The 16,492-nt window shown below is 39.8% G+C and overlaps 1 protein-coding gene across 3 annotated transcripts in view; it reads right to left on the bottom strand.

Moving 5' to 3' along the window:
* Window positions 1-16,354, bottom strand: part of adcy7 (adenylate cyclase 7) — a 55,546-nt gene extending 39,192 nt beyond the window's left edge. For all 3 annotated transcript variants that reach the window (XM_069674475.1, XM_069674557.1, XM_069674627.1), the window contains exon 1: window positions 16,267-16,354. The gene's annotated coding sequence lies outside the window, so the exon portion shown is untranslated. The remainder of the gene's footprint in view (window positions 1-16,266) is intronic.
* Between the last annotated feature and the right edge of the window lie 138 nt (window positions 16,355-16,492).

Raw genomic sequence — 16,492 nt, 5'->3', positions numbered from 1 at the left:
CCGATGCTGCTCAGAGGCAGAACGACTTCGCCCCACCATTCTGCCATTTTACGCAGAAGACAAAATGTAACAGAGGCGTAATAATCCAGCCATGAACTGCAAATTTTGCAAATATGTCAGTAAACATTCAGAAATTATTATAACATGGTTTTCCTACTTATTCTGGATTGCCATGAACACTGCAAAGAATATTACAACCCTTAAAACTATTTGCTTATCATTCATTTGGACAGCAGAATTTTATAATTGTCAAGTGATCACGATATGGTTCTCCTGACAGTCATACGCCATGTGAAGTAATTACTATACTATATATTAGTTTAAGGTAAGTCTAAGGTCTTGAAAAAGATGGATCAGACAAAATATTATCCTACCTTTTTTAGAAGCCTACACTACGTTGGTCTATAGCACAAGACAGATAAGACCACCAAACTGGCTGATCTGACGTCAAATACAGTGTAGCATTAAAGTGACATTAAAGTAAAGCTTTTAGATAGAGGGGATTAAAATTCCCAGAGTGAGTCCATGCGCAGTCTGTGACTTCATCCCCAGCGATATTTAATTCTTATGTTTTAATATTTCAAATAATGTGTCTGTGAAAGCATTCCTCATATTGCTGCATAATATGCTCTTCTCTCTTACTGCCGTCTTCAAGGTGCTTCAACAGAAGCTGTGCAAACAGGGTGACAAAATATAATGTAAATCACAGCTGGCTAGGGTTTAGCGCTGCATCTCACAAGGCCATATCTGTCACCTTTTAGCAAAAGCAACACATTTCATTTACATCCCCAGAGAGATTCATTTTTCAGATTCACAGTGCTTATATTACCACTTCAAGGTTTCTTAACAAATATGTAGGTCTTCAATTTGTATGTAGCTTTTAACTTTTTTAATGCAGTCGCATACTGACAGCACAACATGCACAGTACAATAATAACTAAGGCTATGCAGTAAAGGTCCAGTCATTAGCCAAAGGAAATTTCAAAGGGATAAAAACTTGGCAGAAAAATGAAAACATGTGACCCTAAGACTAATGGGACATTATATTATAGACTGAGGAGTTTGCAATGGCATTCACAGGGTATAGTAACAACATTAGGTTACCTCAAACATGCCATACTCCATAAACAAAGAATATTTCAAGTGTGAATTCTTCTACTTTTGGCCAAATGTCTGCATGCCACTATATTTGTGTTTTGCTTGCTTTAAGTGGTAGTTTACAGACTGTTTTAGGACTTGTGACTTAAATAAGCTTTGTTTTGGATACTGCGGTCACCACTGGCTTGTCAGAACTTGCTCCTTACTCATGTTCTCAGAAGTCCTGTTTTCTTTGCTACAGCTGTTGCAGACATTTGTGGGAGGGAAGCCAGAAAGGATGCACAAGCATGTTGTCAGTAAAAGTATCTGTTTAGGGGTATTTCGTAGACCATGTAGCCTCTGCGGATGTTGCCGGTCAATGCCAATGGGTGCACAATGCATAGACCCAGAGGAGGTTGGCACAATTACAGACTAACACAACAGCCCTGCACTTTCATTTACATTGTAAAAACCAAAAACTGTTTTACAGGGAAAAAAACAGAAATGAGATCATGCATGTAAGCATGAACTATTCTCCATGACACTGGGTGTGCTCAGAGGAGTCAGCTGGTCTGCGTAGGCTAACAGCTGCCTGGATCTGGCTCAAACATAGTGGAGCAGTGAGTGTTGTCAAACACACCCTGTCCACACACCCTCATGCACAATTACATACACTTCGCCATGCAGCCATGCCAAACATCATGGTTCAGACACAGGCTGTGATGGCAGCCAACAGTGCTATTACAGGAAGGGTGAGGTGAGGTGAGGTGACAGGGCCTTTAGCGACACTCTCCCATCCTTCAAAAAACTACTGATAATTTGCCTTTGAGCCAAGTACTTAAACCCTAAGTGCCCCAGTAGAGGTACTCAAGACCCGTCAGTAAAAACATGGATTTGTGGAATAGTGGTTCAGTGATGAAAAGTGTTCCATGGAGTTCCTTTTACGCCAAAAGACAGGCGAGGCATTGGATATTTAAAAAGCTGCTGTTTTGCCCTTTATCAAAGCCCAAGCATTAGAGAAGGTGCTGATCTACAGGCTACGGCTGCTGGACTAGGATTGTTCCAATCCCAGAACCCATCACCCATCGTCCAATTACGATTTAGCCTCTGGGGGCAACAGACAATACTTTCAGGCCTCATGTGCATCTGGCAGATTTCCAGATAATTGACACCCAGGCCAAGACTTCCTCTAAAGTCCAAATTGCAACTTTAGACATGGGAATGGAGTTAGAGTTGAGAGATGGCTAATAGCTTATCTCTATAAACATACATCTACATATGAATGCAGATACATTTAAAAAGCTAATTAAAAAACTAATAGTCATACGCTTCTTTTGCTCTACATACCCACTCATATGTGACACTTAGACTAAAAACAGAGACCAGAAAGCTTTTAATCCTAAAATCCTCTTCCTTACCAACAGATTCTGCATTTATACACAGATATCTGTTAATAAAGATGATGATACGTCAAATGGAAATTACACATTATCCCATAGACGTAACTAAAATAGTATGAACTGTTTCACTTAAGCCAGGCCATTCAATACCTAACTGTCTAAGCAAATGGTTGGTCTGGTGACTCCCATGTGTAGTTGTGTAGAACTGCATGTGCTAAGAAAAATAACATATGTAACAGGGAAAAGAAATGCTGACTGTATGTGCTATAAGCGCTGCATGGCATGGCAACATTGTGCTAAGCCTTCAATTACAGCTGTGCAGCAGCAGAGAGGTCAGACGGTGGGAGTGACGCAGAAGAAGCACAGAGGGATCTCATTACCTCAAATGCCTCCAGAGAGCGATGGATGACTGCAGTGGATGGAGCCTGAGGATTTACCTAATTGCATCTTTGTCTCATTACTGAGTGTCTTCATTAGCACTCTTAACATTTGTGGCCCTCTGCTGCCTTTTCATACATCCAGCTTGTGTTGAACAGCCTTAGTTGAGCCTCTTTTCTCCATCTCATGGTGGCTTTTTATTGGCTCTGCCTTCTCAAGTGGCACACTACTCTCCCTGAATCTAAATGGAGGCCTTGTCTGTGGCAGCCGTACAGTAGCGTACGGCTAGAGTTAAACATCTCCTATGTTTTGCTGCTGACAGCCAGGAATGTGCAGGAAAGCGTCGCTGTTTAACTGCCTCACAGTCAGGAATGTCTGCAGGCAACAGCACCCTTTTTGGGGTTTCTGCGGCTGAGTGGGAAGGAGAGTTTTTGGCTGCTTTGGGTGAAGGCAAGGTTACTCCCTCTTGATTGCTCAAAGGAACTGTCTTGAGATGAGTGGGGTTTCACTGTAGCCACTCCCAAATATGAGTCACAGTCTCAGTCTGTGCGGCATGTAGAAAAGCTCATCCAGGTGTGAAGAGCTCATCCTGTGTGTGTTGAGGGTATGACCCCAACCAAGACGGAAATGTATGTTTCTGTCTGTATATTTATCATGGTTAGATATTGTAAACTCCAAAAAGAGCTCACACATTGCTAGTTTAAATTTGTAGCTGTCTCCTTGAAAAACAATACCGGTTCAACCTATAGCTTTTATCAAATTTCAGTATAAGTATGCTAAGTCCAGTATACCTCATTTTTAGCCAGATATTGTATGTAAGAATAAGTGTGATGATTTGCCATACTTTAGTTATTCAACAGATACACAAATCCCATATTATTAATGTCATGAAACAGCTGGCCACTGTTTAAGCAAATGTTCACTCCAACAGCAGGATCAGCATTATGGGCATAAACTACGTACATCGGGCTTGGGATACTAACAACACTTTGTGAGATCAAATCAGTGTTGGTTAGTAAGAAAATATAGAATATCACAAGAATGAATGATAATTTAATTAAAATATTCATTCAGCTGTGATGAAAATATTGTTGAACAAAGTACAATCATCACCAATAGAACAATAATAATTCAGCAAAGGAGATATTAAAGAAAAAGGCATACCGGCCTTTTTACTAAAGACTTAACCTGAAACAGCTTGAAAAAGCCAGTTTGAGTAGACTGCTTAGTCAGTTTGCGATTTCCTAATTCTCTAAAACCCCCAAATATCGTTTATCATAGCCGTCTAATTTTTCACAACCTGCCTTGTATTGAGAAACACAGACACTTCCTTGTATCAAACTGGCTGAGAGCCTTTTGTTCAATATACTGTGTCAGCTGTACACAATCACTGACTGACTGACAATCTATAAGACTGCACCATGTTTAAGCACAGAAGTTTCAGATTATAATAAACAAGGTATCAACACAAAGACAAAGTTGTGTAACGTTTTCCCTCCCACTCTTTTTTAACTCTTAACCTTTTTTTACTTTCCACTCTTTGTCTCCAAACCTGAATGCATTTACAGAGCTCCAACGTTAACACAAACTCACAGGTTCTCCCAGCTCAGAGAGGCTTTCAAGTGAAGGCCAACCATACCCTGTGACATGCAGTCGACCGCACAACATCTCACTTCCTTGGCAACCGTGACTCATTTCCCTAGCAACACAGCAAGGACAGCTTCATAAAAAGGGAACTTACAGCCACTGCGCAATTAGTCACAGATGGATGCTGTTATGAAGCAACCACTGATTTTTAGTTAAGTCAAGACAAGCAGCCATCTAGTTAAGTAAAAACACAGATATAGATACGAATGACTCTTGGAAATATTATTTCTGCCCTTGTGGTGTGCAGAAAGTGTCCTTTAAAAATAAAATTATAAAATATAAAATATTAATATAGACTATTTAAATAATGTTCTCATACTGACAAATAAAAGGGATGTAGACACAGTATATAGGCTATCACAAGATCACATCATAGACAAGCTAACAATAATTCATTAATGGATTTGCATCCTTTTGACTCTGTGCGACATCTGAGACTGAAGCTTTGGGTTGCTTCACTGGACTACTGCATCCCCAATGGTGACAGCAGCGACCCGTGTGAACAGCCAACAACAGAGTGCGTGCGTGTGTGTGTGAACCAGAAACCAGATCTTTTAAAGACGGTGGTTGCCATAGAAAGGTCAAAAGGGTGCATTAGCAGTAGTGGGAAGTGATTAATTTATCTCTAAGTTTGCTTATAAAATGATTTACATTCTAATAAAAAATAAGACTCTACTTGTAAATGTCACTCACGGCACTGTGTGGGCTGTGATTGGGGGAACATTTAATGACAACTCATTGTTTGACATCCTTCTTAAATCAGCAACTCAAGTCTTTTCTACTATATATAACCACAAAGAGTGCCACATTCTCATCAACCAAAAAGATACTGTCCTTTCTCTATGTATATTTTCTGAATTTTGTGGTAGCAGAAAGATAATGCAACAGGTGAACAAACGATTCTTCAAACCATATGGTCTGTAAATAAACATGCTCTTTTTTAACCTCTTGGTTAATAAATTGTTAACCAAATAACTTTGTTAAATCCAGAAGCCCATGGATGAACCGCTCACCCACAGCCGTTTATATTTCATTCTGAACTCTGCTAATGAAGAAAGGACATCTACGCAGTTTAATTTTGGTCGATAAGTTAGCAAGAATTGCAGACAGAATTTAGCCTTCCTTAGTTATTATTCTGTTAACTACAGGCCAGAGGTTTTGTTGCAAATATTTATCTCCGTCCTTTAAGACCCAACTGAAGTGTTGGAGAGAAAAATGCTCAGACATTGGCCCGCACAGAGGAGATGTAGTACCTATTGCAAATGAGAGAATCCAAGCTGCCACATCTCCTTTAAAACACTTTAAGAGGGAAAAGGAGCAAAACTAAAACATATCAGCAAGTGATCTGATTCATTTCTCATGAGGCAACATATTGCAAAACTCTTTTAAGCAGTAGATGAGAGCTGCTTAAGATGTTGGGCGTTACCCACAGCCATATGTTATTGTCCTGTCAGCAGCCTTTGTTTAAAAAGGATTTAAATAACCTACAAAATGTATGTTGTACAGTTAACTCTGTAGTCCCAAAGGACTTAAAGGACTACCAATCTATCGGTGTGGCTTTCTTTGCAGCGCTTGCTTTATGACTGATCCTTGATGTCCTTAATGCAGAAATAACTTCACCACCAACTAAGAAATCCTAGCTGGTGGATGTAATAGCACATGATTTGTCACTTGTTATGAAATACTTTAAAATGATCTTTTTTGAAAATTATAGTGGGGAATCACACAATGATATGTGTTCCAATGCTGAAAAAGAATTTGTAAAACTGTTAACACTATGCAACATTAGAGAGAAATCCGAAACCATAACAATAATGAGTCTTTACAATATAATTTGTATAGCGCACGCACAAAGTAAGACACCTGACAATGCTAATGGCAGAAAGCATAAATTATTCTGAATGTGTAGGAACAACCAGCAGGCAGACTGAACAAACATTAATTTATTTCAAACCAGTATAACATGGCACCTCTCCGGCTTCAGCCTTCCTAACTGTAGTTAGAAGCTGGTATTTAGGTACAGTTTGTGTTAGCCTTGCTTGTAGCTCCTAACTAGCTGACTACTTAAGTAGTGCAGAATGGTGCAGCGGACAGAAAACACGGCCCTTTTTCACAACCACTTGACTCTAACCTGTCGCATGCATTTGTTCGCCACAAGGCCACCTACCTTCAAGATGAAGGCTCATCCACTAACAAAACAGATAGGTCTAAAAAATGTGCTGGCAGGCTGAAACTAACTGACCATTTAAAAGGTAGTGGTCAAAGATATCATTATTATATATTTTCATCGACTACCAGTTTGGTCAACTACTCGGGGGTCGCCTTACTACACTTGGGAATCATCTAGGAAGTTTCATAAGATCTACCATGCATGTGTGTGCACCAGTGATGTGTTGATGTTTGGTTACGTTTGAAGGACTGCCCAAAGCTACAGTCTCTGAAAGCTGAAAATAAAAAGCTGGAAGCTGAATGTTTTATACACTTATCTTTGCAGTGAAAATCAGAGAAGAAAAGAAAGTATCAATTTTCAATCTAGTATTTTTTAGGTAAGCCTCATCGGCTCAGGACCTCCCTATATAAAATACATTTGAAATTGCAGCGTGTACTGCCACTAAGCCTCCATCTGCTGAATATCCCCCTTTTATCTCAGGGTCTCCACTGTATTCACTGGATGTGTCGTCTACCAGAGAGCCAATCCTGGCTAATCACTCATTAACCAGTCGAGCACAATGAGTGGCTTGTTGAAGCTGCAAAGTGCTGCAGACCCCCTCGTGGCAAACAAACACTACACATTTCTGAATGAGCCACATTACAAAAACACATTCACCAAATACAACCATTGTGTACCCACTAAACACAAACATCACGTACATCTAACATGTACTGTTAGAGAATGTGAGACATTATTGACAAAATGTCTTGTGTATTAACACACATCAATAACCACACAAGAATCTTCCAAATGTGTAATCACAGAGCTATTAAAATTCTTCCTGCCTGAGAGCTGTTCAACTGCTTTACTGCATATTTCTCTTTTCACTTAGTGTCCTCAGTTACTAATGTCTTTCACAGGTGAGCTGTTTTTCAGTTCTAAAGTAAGTTCTGCAAACTCTGCGTCTCAATGGCACTTCTCCAGATGGGGTGCTCTCATAAGCATTACATAATGTCCTTGAACCACAGCAAAGCACAAAAAACAGTGAAATTGAAATGGGGAAAAAAGACAGAGAGCAAGACACCCACACATCTGCACCATCCACGCTCACACAAGCATTCACAGGAGGCGTGCATCGGCTCACAGCGGCTGCAGGGTATTCCAACACTGGACACAGTTAGTAAGCCACACAAGGTTATTTCATATACATCCAAGCGGCTCAAAGAATTTGACGGCGAACACATTATCCCATCCCAGCGCATTAAAGGCACATTATGCAAGATTAAAGGAGTGTGAATGTATGATTGATTCAATCTTGTTGCTTATAAATAAATGATTTTGAGTGCGTGCTTACATTGAAAATCATTTTAATCACTAAACTCCTGCAGGCAGACTGTAATTAGTGTTTTCAAAGGGGCTGTGGGCGGTGAGGGTGCCCAGGAAATGACACAATTTAACAGACAATAGGGTGAAGAGGCTTTTCTCTAATGGCACTCCAAAGGAACCCATCTGAGCAGCTCTGATCTTTCTCCAAAGAGCAGAAGTAAAAGAGGGCACAGCCTCTCATGACTTCTCAAGAGCTTTCACGAGCAAAACACATTAGCAGCCTCGAACAAATGTGACTGAATATTAGAGGTTAGGTGATGTCAACACAATATAGGATAAAAAAGCACAATACAGACGTAATATCTCAACTATGTACACAGACAGACTGCTATAGCACTACCATATTGTGAAGCATGAGTACAATAAGCAGCCTAAAGATGAAATATCAAGGACGCTTGATGTCACATCTTCACATCATAGACAACATAGTCTCTTTGTTTAACTTCCACCTTTTTTTCTTCCACCTTCATGCAAAATTTCACCAGCGACACAAATATTCTTCTAAGTGCTCCTTCAGAGAAGCATGTAAATATGAAAGGTCAGAATATACAAAGTATCACCATAGAAACAAGCTTTTAAAATAACAACTTCTGGTTTAACTTAATGTCTGTGGGTTTGCATAGCGACATTATCATCAGCGCTGGTCAGATCAAACGTGTCTCTCAGAATATTTCTTTTGCAGTGAAGCACAGAACAGTTGTCACATGCACTGTGGCTTTTTTGTGATGGCAGGCGAGCCCACCCAGGGCATATTTTTCATAATTAAATGTGAAAAAAAAAAACTTTTAGGAGATGGCAAAATGTGGTATCTCTCAGGCAAACCGAGGGTCTTTGGGCTAAGGCTCTGACCATGAACTGCAATATCCCTGGGTCGTGTCAGACCTGGGACATTTGTCATTTCTCCACTGTCAGCTATCTAAGAAAAATAACTACAAAAAGAAATAAAAGTCTTCCTTCTCCCTTGATGCAACAGCACTTTGGTAAAGGAAAGACTGCAGTGAAGTTTTTAAGAAGAAACCCGTCCAGGACATGGTTAGTTATACCAGCCCAAATAAACTGGTACTGCTAATAGCAGATGATCCAGTGTACACAATGTTAAAGTAATGAACTTAAAATCACAATGATCTATGCAATATCCACATTGTTATACATAATGTTTGACTTTTAAACATTAAATTATTATCAAAATTTGCAGTCAGTACTAGTATTAGTACTTGCTGCTAAAACTACTTGGGACAGTGATGTCACTACTGCCAAATTTGGATCAAGGCATGAAGGCTATGTCGGCATAAATGTACAGGTCCTGTAATAATCCTGTTTGTCATCCAATCATAATTGTAAAAGGACATATTGTTTCCGGTCACACCACTATGATACTGAAAACAGACACGAACAACCATAAATATACTGCACTACAACATGTTGTTGAGTGCAGCCACAAGTCAACCTCTAATGCAATTAAAACCATCATGCTTCATGCACTACTTTTGTCAGACCTGTGGGAAAGACACTTTCTGCTTCACTAAAGCGGTTGGTGGAAACGTTATAACCAACAAATGGGTTACAGTGGCCTTCTTACACCAAGTGAACCATGTGTTTCTAAAGCACAAGATTGATTCTGGGATCAACTTACACGCTGCAGATAAAACAAAAAAAATAGGCACCTTCACATGTTAGTATTTTACCAGTCACTAGGTCAGGCAAAACAGCTGATAGTCAATATTAAAGGTATAATCTCGAAGATTTTCTTGTAAATAAATGTCTGTTAAGTCACTATCTATTGCCGAATGAGGTGACACAATGGTGATTAAGCCTATGGCCCACTGATGAAAGCCTTTGCATTTGCAGTATATAGTATTATTATGGACTGGCTGTCTGTGGTGGTATATCTACCACATATCCTGATGAGGGTCTCAGGCAAGAGGCAGGAAATGCCCTGGACAAGGGCTCCACTTTATCACACCACATAAAGACAAATACCTTACACTTGAGTTCACACCTAAAGTATTTTTTAGTTTTCTATAGACCCAACAAACAAGTCTGAACTTGCAGAAACCCCAGACTCAGGGATACTTTCCAAACTCCACACAGGAACGTCATCCAGCCAAATCAGGTTCAAACCGAGGATCTCTGTGAGGAGAGGCAAGCATGTAAACCACTGACTCACTGTACTGCTCCTGGGGATTTACAGTACCTTGGAAATAGTGTTTACCATCTTATATTGGACCCTCTAGACACATAAACTAAAGCACTGGTCACACCCTGAATTCAAGTGATCTTTTAATTAACAAACCAGTGTGATTTGTGTCTTATAATAAGAAAAGGATACATGCGCTATCATTGTTTTGTACTTTATATTTTTTTAATTTAGATTCATTCATTCATTTTTAGAGATTTGGGTTGACAGTCAGCACCTGTTATCTGTTTAATTTGCAGGATTTTAGGATGGTACCGACAGTGTGGAGGCAGTGTCAAGGCAAGGCTTTTCACAATCAGCTGTGATTTAATCAATTTAAGTTGCTGTGTGTTTGCAAGCTTACAAATAGTCTTGTCTTTCAAAGCGTCGAGAGGTTAAAGTACAAAAGAGAGACTGCTCAGAGATGGCAGTGGACAGTTGAAACCGCAAGGTTGAGTATCCCGCAGATTTGATGACGTCAATGACAGGAACCTTTGAACCTTGAGTGACATTAGAGAACCCGGTCCAAGCAGCGTCCTGCTCGTGTTCGGTATTATTCTACAGTGGGGAAGCTTCCTACGATTTCACAGCACAATGTGGTGGGAAATCCTGGGAGTGAGAGATGGAGAGAGCGATTAACCAAGTAAAGGTCATCTCCACCCTACAGTCCAGCCTCACACACTTACACTAGGGAGTATCGAGATGAGGTTTGGTTCACTTTAAATAGATCAAACGAGGTTGAGCGGTGTAAAAACAATCCAGAAATTTCAGTGGGTATGAATCACTGACCAAATGACCTGATGACCAATGTTTTGTTCTGTTCTTGGACCAGTATTTACATCCTTGTTATGTTAAACACTCTGACGTGACAGCTGTTGTCAAAAGTATATAATGAAAACGCAATTTTGAAGTGATGTTTGAAGCTAAAAGTGGACCGCGGTGTCTTCTATAACAACTTAACTACAGCTGACAATATTTCTTCTTGCTCTGGTACTATAGCACCGTGCAGCTGATATTGCTGTTATTCTATTACACCGAAGAGGAAGGTCTCTTACGAAGGGATATAGAGAAGGCTATCTAGTGAGATTTCCTCTCCCTATTAAATTGCACTTGGCTATTGTTAAAGGGTTTAAAAAAGTAGACAACACTGTAAAAAACTAAAATAAGGGATTACAAAAATAAGGGAATGAGACAATCCTGATAGTGGAGATCTGACGTGCAAATAAATATAGACTCATCATGCAATCAACCTTTACAATAAGGATTTTCTAGTATTCAGTTTAAATCAAAGAGCACAATTTATATATAAAAGGGTGAAAGTGATTACATGGTATTTAAAATGAGTCTAAAACATGTGATGTCTCTCTTAATTTGCATGAATAAACCAGCGCAGGAAAGGAGAAAGAGAAAGAGCATTTATTACATGCATGGCAGGGGCTGTGCTGAAGGAGGATTAGTGCTGATCTCTGGCTGGAAGCACCAGAGTCAGAGTTAATGAGTCCGATTAGTCCCCAGTGAGTGTTCAGGGATTAGCACACTGTCCACCACGAGGAACCCTTCTCATTTCAACCCTAAAGAGGAGCGAGAGCAGAGAGCCTGCTCAGAGCGGAGGATGAAACCCGAGAGACAAAGAGAGAGAAGATGGGGGAGATGGACGAGAAGGGACAAATGGGTGATATCATCCACTCTATGGAAAACACCATGGGGTATAATGACAACAGAAAACTGCTAATATGTGAGAGGTTGTGTGTGTGTGTGTGGGTGTCTGTGTATGCGTGTGTGTTCCAATCCAATTGCTCTTTCTTCTATATTTGATATTCAGTTTATTGTCTTCACTTAAATATAAACTGTGGTCTTTTGGTCTTATACTAGTTTAGCGTCCTCCCACTCTGAAGAAAAAGCACAATATAATTAATTATTTGTGTTGGGAGACAAACTCTTCAGACCTTTACAAAAGAAAAAAATAGTAAGACAGATACTGAAAGCAGTAAAGGAAGAGAGCGTGTGTCTGCCTGCGTGATCGAATGTGTCAACACTTCTAAAGAAAACCTGCAACAAGTCACATTTCCTGTCGAGGTTCCCCTATATTTCCTGTCAAGGTCACTGTCGTTGTCAAGCTCAAACTGAGGCTATAAGTAATAGATGCTGAATGCAAGTATTCAGGTACGACACACAAGTTAGAGCCTCATTCTCTACCATTAGTGATGTACAAAAACAAAATATGATCACTAATGGGTTTGTTTTGAATATTAACTAGGGTCGAGTGATTTGGCAAAAAAAATGATCATAATAATTTTAATCTATATTGATCAATATTTATCACAATATATAATTTGATCAGCTTCTAGTTTGAGAGCATCCTCATCATGACAGAGGCCAAGAGAAAGCAGACTTCATTAAAACTTAAGCTCAGCTAGTTTTTAGGTTATGATTCCCTTGGTGTTCATAGTTCACAATAATTTTATGAAGCAGAAAATCCTGCAGACGTCTCCTTTTCAAAGAAAAAACCTGATCATTAAAAACCAATAAAAACACTGGATAAAGAAGTCTCAGGATGAAGATCAGTGTCCCTCTGGTGGTCTTTGGCTGGCACAGGATCTCCAATGAGGGGGCTGCTAGCCAACCCGCCACTAAAGTCCGTATACCTGACAGACAGTTTTCTTGCCCCTTAGTTCTACCCAATTCTTTCTTCTAAAGACGACATCCGACTTTCTTCACTGGTAGCCCAAATGATGCTTTGCAGTGGTAAGTGGGCATGTACTCTGGCATTTACTTCAGGCACATGTAAATCTAATGATGTGTCTGTTGACTGGCTATTGTCATTTCATCAGCTTTGATAGGCTGTAAAATCTAAGGTTATTAATATCGAGTAGCAATATCAGAAGTTTCATCATCATTGTCAATGTAATTTAATTGTGATTCCCTTTCCAGATCATTTTATCACACAGCCCTGATTATAACACAATTTAAGAGTCAAACTAAACAGATCAACACGTCTTTCAATGGTTCAATAGACTAAAGCACCATTAGGTGAGGAGTCAGGGCAAAAGCCTGGTCTGATTAAAAGTGCACCAAGGACACAGACTGATGATAAAGATGTCTAAACACAAGAGCCTAAACGACCACATTTTTTTCTGTCAAAGGGGCTCCAAATGCATCACTTTTTTACACAACCATGAAGGGTAGTTACACATAGGCAAACCTGACGATTTAAGATTCTCTACAATAAATGCTCAGTCTTTGGACAACCCTCACTGACAGACCCCTGAAAGTACAAAAACCTCATTTAGAGAACCACTGTTTTATCCTGCATACATGGTGAGCTGAGGCTGCATGACATAGGAAAAACGAAACACAAACAAGTCACCACTGGTTATTAAGAGACTCGTCACAAAACAACGATAAAGATAGTAGACTCTGCATCACTTTAAACAGTACAGATCCAGTCCAGGGTTGCTGTTTTGTTTGTGTGTGCGCGTGTCTAGGCCGCACAACCCTCAACAGAGGGTCCCTGTCCAGATCCATCAAAGTGTAAAATAATTCTAATAATAATGACAATTATAACAGGGTTCCCATCTTGTCAGAATGAGATACATCCCAGCATGACAATGGATAATTGCACACCAAAGGCAAATGCCAATGTATGTTGTCACTATTTCATTTTCTATAGAAGAGGCTGGGCCTCGCAGCAGAGCAGTGAGCCATTGATCCATGACCAAGAACTTAACCCCTGTCTCCCATAGGGCTGCTCTGTTTTCCTTTATGCCTGTTATGCTGAAGCAAATGAGCTTCATACTCCAAACCAATTGAGTTTTGCCCCCTCGTTTGATTTTGAACCCCTTCATGCATCTCTTTGCTCAGACAAACCAGTCCTGTTTAACTCATTGTTGAAGCTCTGCCCTAATCAGCTACTGGTAACACCATAAGCTATCTCCATTTACTGTTGCAGAATTGACAAAGGAATTAGCGATGTAATCATCCTAATGATAGGCAACCTACAGACACACACCATCATCCTTATGCAAGTGTGACACTATGCATGATCCATATGACACAAACATGATGCCACTTGCACTGCATAATGGAATACATTAGTAATCTAATCCCAGCATTTACACATTTTCCCTCTTCTAGTCTTTGCAGGCAAAACAGTTTACAGAGCAAACCACAATAGCTTCAAGCCTGAGCAAAGAGCTTTAATTAGAAAGAGCTGCATTTTCTGGTGATAAAAATGTGTACATTTGCACAGCTACACAATCTGTGGCTGCCACAGAAAGAAACCACAGAACTTCCACCCAAAGGTTAAACTAAATGAGGTAGGCGGGGAAGTCGAATTTACAGATCAAGTCGGCCAAGGAATTGCATTAGCCTATAGGTTCACGGTTAGTGGTTAAATGAGGAGTAAAACATACACATTCATGTGCAACAATGTTGACAAATTTAATCCAAAAATTAGAACTTGACACAAAATAATCTATAAATAATTTCAGTAATCTTTCAAGCAAAAATGCTAACATTTCTCAGCAGCTTCTCAAATGTGAGAACTTGCAAGAAGTGGTCGCAATGGAGGTAGGCCTAATATTTTGTGTTCTGATATTGTGACATGTTATGTAAGCAGGTGAAATATTGTATTGTCCTAATTCTAATAACAGCAATATTTAGCATTATGTGTTCGCATGTACAGCTCCACCTGAAATGTCTGTTGGCCAAAGTTCTGTATTAACACTGTTAAAAAATTGCCTGGCACATTACATGTATGAAATAGATTGTTTACGGCTGTATTATTCAAGAAAACGAGTTGACAATATGGTTGACACTAGAACACATAAACATGAGGGGGTCAGCCCTGTATATCATGGTTGTTGCTGATATCTGACAGGTAGATAAGGTAGATTCATTTTCTAAATTGGGTGAACTGGCTATTAAATGAGCTTTATTTTTATTTTTTTTTAACTTAGCTAACTCGTGGCACAGCTCCATAGTGCAAGCATAAAACAGCTCTGGAGTTATTCATCGACAAAATAGTCAAACAATTCTGACCTCAAAACTCCATTTGTTTAAAAAAACATCTGTGAAGCAACAATTAACACCAGTGACAGAGCAGATGCTGAATACAAGAACATTAACCGTCCTCCGCCATTTATTTTTGTTTAAATGTACTAGTTTTATGAGGGGGGCTCTGAATGAGAGCACTCAGGCGCTGCTAAACTACTAAGCCCCTGAGCATGATGTTCTAGGAAGAGATATAAAGAGATAAACTCTTTCAAGTGAGTAGCACTTCTTCCTTCTCATAAAAAAACAAATATTTTCTGCTCCAAAATATTTTGGGGTCAGGTTAAGTTGGAGGAACACCAAGTCACTGAGAAAAAAACAACACAAGATGAGTGAGCATCAGATATTCAAAAAGACTAAGCACTGAGGCAATATGCTGTAACCCATCATGAAAGTATACAGAGAGCTGAATACTTTCACATGCTATTCCCTGTTCAATCAGGGACACTGTAAGGACACATTTGTGGTGAATTCAAAGAGAGGGCTGGATGATATGGATGAGGGAAATAACACGTTTACTGACTGATTTCAGCTCATATCGCATAGTGTTTGCTCGTTGCCAACCATCATGCAGCTACAATATCAACCAAAAAACTGCGACTTTAACATCTTTATACCGGCACCTCAAGTCAAGTGAACAAAAGTAAGTAGCCTTTTTAGCTAGCTGAAGAAACCCGAAATGCACCAAACTCAACATCAAGGCTGGGTGACAAGAGGAGCCAGGTGAAAGCGCTGCATGAAAACCTTGTTAAAAAATTGCAAATTTAAACACCAAACTCAACAAAAATGTACGTCCTTGTATAACGTTTGACAAAAATCAAAATCTCTTGAGAAGGAAGAAAACTTTTCGGCTAGGAAACCCGTCTTTCAACAGCTTTGTTTTAGCGAAGCAGCAATTAACCTTCCTTGAGCCTTGTGGCAACTGCCACTTGGTAATTCTGGTCATAAGGTTTCACCAAGAGGCATTTTGTCTATTGAAGTAAGTTTAAGCGTCTTACCTGACAGAATAACATCGTGTCCGGTAGATAAATCTACATTGACAACCTGTAGGTGTAGGATAGGAGCGCGTGCTGTGGTCCCCGTGCTCCTCTCCCCGCCAACTGTCAGTCCGCGCGCCGCTCCAAGCAAGAAAGCCCCTCCTCCGTCATCTCGGTCAAACACACACGCGCGACTATCAACTGTGCTTTCAATATCACATAACATCACAGAAAGTAGCGGTATGAG

Source organism: Semicossyphus pulcher, unplaced genomic scaffold (assembly GCF_022749685.1).
Source record: "Semicossyphus pulcher isolate SPU_LCO1_2020_fin unplaced genomic scaffold, fSemPul1.0.p SCAF_1, whole genome shotgun sequence".
In the NCBI taxonomy this organism is placed as follows: Eukaryota; Metazoa; Chordata; class Actinopteri; order Labriformes; family Labridae; genus Semicossyphus; species Semicossyphus pulcher.
This window is presented reverse-complemented; position numbering and strand designations above follow the sequence as displayed.